This window comes from Macaca fascicularis, chromosome 12, assembly GCF_037993035.2.
Source record: "Macaca fascicularis isolate 582-1 chromosome 12, T2T-MFA8v1.1".
Taxonomy (NCBI): domain Eukaryota; kingdom Metazoa; phylum Chordata; class Mammalia; order Primates; family Cercopithecidae; genus Macaca; species Macaca fascicularis.
The window spans coordinates 42,429,274-42,434,362 of NC_088386.1; the positions used below are offsets into that span (position 1 = coordinate 42,429,274).

Below are 5,089 nucleotides of genomic sequence, written 5' to 3' on the forward strand. Positions count from 1 at the left end.
CTTATTCTGTAAGTAGAACAAGGTCTAAACACAGATGTAGACTGTAAAAGAGCCTGATGCAAACTGACAGTAATGAGTGTGAAGATAATTTCCTCCAACTCAACCTAAAATGTCTTTCCATCTATATTTATCTATTTCAAATAATTAAGACCTGAATTAATTATTGTCTTAGGTTGAGATGTTATAACAAAGCACCATAGACTGGGTAGCTAATAAAAAACAGAAATCATTTTTCACAGTTCTAGAGGCTGAAAGTGCAAGACCAGAGCACCAGCATGGCTCGGTTGTGGTGAGGGCTCTCTTTTGAGCTGCAGGTGGCTGTTTGCTCATTTATCTTCACATGGTGAGAAGAGGATGAGAGAGTTCTCTGTGAACCCCTTTATAAGGGTGCTGAAATCATTCATAAGGGCTCTCCCCTCAGGACCTAATTACCTGCCAAAACCCCACCTCTTAGCACCATTATATTAAGGTTTGAGATTTCAACATATTAATTTGGGGGCTACAGAAACATTCCATCCCCAACAGATGTTAAATTGAAACATTTTTAATTCTCACTCTATGTTCTGTGCTAGGCGACAGAATTTCCTCCCTAAAGACATTTACCTCCTAATCCCCAGAATTTATGCGTCATTATTACTTTACATGGCAAAGAATTACTTCACAGATGTGATTAAGAATGCTGAGGCTCTCTGATCCAGCCCGGGAGGGGACCGAGCTGGAGGAGCTGGGTGTGGGGTGCGTTGGGCTGGTGAGGAGGCCGAGTTTGGGAGCAAATAGGGTCTGATTGAGCTTATATTGCACTGAAGGGACAGCCCTGGGTCTAGGGGAGAAAATCCCTGAGTGTGAGACCCGCCTTCCCTGGCCCCAGCCCCTCCGAGTTCCCCCAGCGACGGGCACTTCCTGGTCCCCGACGCAACCATGGCTGAAGAACAACCGCAGGTCGAATTGTTCGTGAAGGCTGGCAGTGATGGGGCCAAGATTGGGAACTGCCCGTTCTCCCAGAGACTGTTCATGGTACTGTGGCTCAAGGGAGTCACCTTCAATGTTACCACCGTTGACACCAAAAGGCGGACTGAGACAGTGCAGAAGCTGTGCCCAGGAGGGCAGCTCCCATTCCTGCTGTATGGCACTGAAGTGCACAGACACCAGCAAGATTGAGGAATTTCTGGAGGCAGTGCTGTGCCCTCCCAGGTACCCCAAGCTAGCGGCTCTGAACCCTGAGTCCAACACTGCTGGGCTGGACATATTTGCCAAATTTTCTGCCTACATCAAGAATTCAAACCCAGCACTCAATGATAATCTGGAGAAGGGACTCCTGAAAGCCCTGAAGGTTTTAGACAATTACTTAACATCCCCCCTCCCAAAAGAAGTGGATGAAACCAGTGCTGAAGATGAAGGTGTCTCTCAGAGGAAGTTTCTGGATGGCAACGAGCTCACCCTGGCTGACTGCAACCTGTTGCCAAAGTTACACATAGTACAGGTGGCGTGTAAGAAGTACCGGGGATTCACCATCCCCGAGGCCTTCCGGGGAGTGCGTCGGTATTTGAGCAATGCCTACCCGCGGGAAGAATTCGTTTCCACCTGTCCAGATGATGAGGAGATCGAGCTCGCCTATGAGCAAGTGGCCAAGGCCCTCAAATAAGCCCCTCCTGGGACTCCCTCAACCCCCTCCATTTTCTTCACAAAGGCCCTGGTGGTTTCCACATTGCTACCCAATGGACACACTCCAAAATGGCCAGTGGTCAGGTAATCCTGGATCACTTGTTCCGGGATGGTGTGGTGGAAGAGGGGATGAGGGAAAGAAATGGGGGGACTGAGTGAGATTTTTATTGTAGGGTGGGATGGGTAGGACAACATATTTCAGTAATAAAATACAGAATAAAAATCAAGTGTTTTTACGCCAAAAAAAAAAAAAAAAAGAATGCTGAGATGAGTATCCTGGATTATATTATATAGGCAGGCTCACTGTAATCATATAGGTCCTTACAGGTGAAAGAGGGATGCAAGAGAGTTAGAGGCAAAGAAGATGTGAGACTGGAAGCAGAAGTTGAGTGATGTGGCCATGAGCCAAGGATGGTCAGAAGCCTTTAGAACAGGGGTGTCCAATTTTTTGGCTTCCCTGGACCATATTAGAAGAATTGTCTTGGGCCACACATCAAATATACTAACACTAATGATAGCTGAAGAGCTTTAAAAAAATCGCAAAAAAAAAAATCTCAACGTTTGAAGAAAGTTTACATATTTGTGTTGGGCCGCATTCAAAGCCATCCTGTGCCACGTGTGCCCTGCGGGTTGGACAAGCTTGCTCTGTAAGCTAGAAAAGGCAAGGACAGAATCTCCCTAGACCTTCCAGAGGGAACATAGTTCCGCTGATACTTTTAGTTCTATAAGACTCCTAACTTGTAGAACTTGAAGATAATATGTTTGAAACCATTAAGTTTGTAGTCATTTGTTAAGCAGTAGGAAACTGATGTCCCTTCTTTTCCTAAACAGGCCAGAGAGTCTATATCTGTCCAAAGCCTCTCACAAAGGGGGTCTATAACTCCAAATTTCTTCTTCTTCTTCCTTATTTATTATTTATTTATTTTGAGATGGAGTCTCACTCTTGTTGCCCAGGCTGGAGTGCAATGGCATGATCTTGGCTCATTGAAACCTCTGTCTCCCAGGTTCAAGTGATTCTCCTGCCTCAGCCTCCTGAGTATCTGGGATTATAGGTGCACATCACCATGCTCGGCTAATTTTTGTATTTTTAGTGGAGCTGAGGATTCATCATGTTGGCCAGGCTGGTGTCGAACTCCTGACCTCAGGTGATCTTACTGCTTCAGCCTCCCAAAGTGCTCAGATTATAGGCATGAGCCACGGCACCTGGCCTACAACTCCAAAATTCTATAGTTACTTCAGGTTAATTTTATAAAAGATAACCTTACTGTACTTTAACTGTTTTGCTATAAGTTCCCATAGGAGTAATTTTGCCATGGAAGAACTAGTCCCCTACACATTCACCACTTATTTGTTCGCTTATCATTTCACAGTGGCATTTGTGAATGTAAATTATGTTTGTCTTTTTCACAGCTGTATCCTTAGCACAAATTCAGTGCCTGACATACAGTAGGTATGCCCTGTTCCAGCATTTTTTTAAATAGTAAAGCTTCTTGCTTCACTCTTAAGAACACGAACAAGAGAGATGGAACATAGATTTCCTTTTAAAGTTCATAATGACCCAAGAAAAGAAGGACTAGGTAACAATCCTGTCAGTGTTCCCAAGGGCCTTCTCTTATGTGAATAATTTTTGCTAACCTAGCTCAGTAGTTATCCCTCTCATGCTATGAAACTGTCTCCTCATTGGTAAAATGAGGGCAAATGAGACAAGAGCACAATTCTAGACTTCCTGAAAATTGGGCTATGAGATAAGGGAAGAGTTTGTGAACGTCTTCCTTTAATTTAAAGAAACAAGAGAACATGGTCAGAATTGTACCTGGATTGTTTTGCAGCAACCATACTTTTTCAACATGAAACTTAACACATTTTCCAGAAAACTGCAAGTACTATACAGTTGACCCTTGAACAACACAGGTTTGAACTCTATGGGTCCACTTATTGACCCTGACCATTTCATCTTCCTCAGTAGTTTTCAAGGTAGACAGAAATTGTAGCTATTCATCCGTAAGTGCCTCCATTTGATTATCTAGATGAGTGTATAACAGCTACAACTTTCCTCTCATATACATTTCCGTAGCCCTTATCAGCTAGTCATAGGACTGAGCCCAAATGGAAATCACATCCCAGGAATAGTCCCATATGGCTTATGTGCCAAGTAGGCTTGAAATCATCAAGCCATACAAACAGGCAATACTGGCTCACACCAACGTTTCCACAGTGTTACTTTTTTCAAACTCTTTGTGGCATCAATGGTGTTTTAAGTGGGTGTATTGATATAAACAAATTGTATACAAAACATACTGAACTCTTAGTAGTATAGATGATATGACTTCTAGAAAATGTTTCAGAACTTCGTTTATAGAACCTACATAAAAGCACATTTTCCCCTTCTTTGACACTTAATGCAGAAAAAAAGAAGTTAACTGCTTCCCCACTTCTCCAAAATTGTTATGAAGGACATTGAGATACAATGTGTTTAGTTATTATGAACATATTTAGGTTTAAAAAATTCATGGAGCATCTTGGGATTCTCAGCTTTAATCAAGAGACTGGCTTTTGCCAGGACCTTACTGAAGAACCCAACAAAATTGCCCGAGCTGATAAAAAACAACTCCTCTGGCAACAATGCTCTTAATCTTCCAAACCACAAGTTCATCACCAGAAAAATCATAACTTGATTCTATCATAACCAGAAAAATATTTATCCTCAAATTGCTTCAATATTCCAAATTCATCAACAAAGTGTCATGTCAAACGTCTAGTTTTGCTTCCTTTATTAAAGGTTTTCCTGATGTATGAAAAGTCATTTCAATTAAAATGGAAATGAATTAATACCTAGTGTGTGTGTGTGTGTGTGTGTGTGTGTATATATATATATAAAACTCTCTAAAGGCACACTGCTTCTCCATATTAACTTTATTTTAAATTATTTTTTTCATAAATTATAAATTTTAAATTATAGTTATAGAAAATGAGATATTCAACATGACGGGGAAGTAGCACTCTCCTCTATCTTTACCCCTATCCATTTGAAATTATCAGAAATATTTATATTTATTATAGCTCTCTTTCTCTAGACTTAGCTTTTATTTTGCAGCAAATAAAGGCACACTATCATTTTCCTCATACCTAATGTATATCTAGTCTATTCAGCCATAGTCTTTTATTTCTTCCTTGCAATGACCCTTTTATTGGAACATCTGAAAAGAAAAGTGACTCACCTCCCAGTGAGATACTATACCAAGGTTCAAACCACCATAACACGCTGTCCCCATGGCTTCAGAGAGAAGACTAGGTCACAATGATAATAGAAAGGAAAGAAATCGAGTAGTCAAGTCTGACTTTTCTATCAGTCTCATAGGGCTCTGAGTCAAGGTTTGTGCACCAGCACTAAATTTTCTGAGAAAGCAGCTACCCATTCTGAGATGGG

At 41.6% G+C, this 5,089-nt stretch overlaps 1 pseudogene; it reads left to right on the forward strand.

Annotated features, from left to right (window-relative positions):
* The first annotated feature begins 683 nt into the window (after nt 1–683).
* LOC102119982 (chloride intracellular channel protein 1 pseudogene) lies at nt 684–1,885 on the forward strand (annotated as a pseudogene).
* Nucleotides 1,886–5,089: the final 3,204 nt, after the last annotated feature.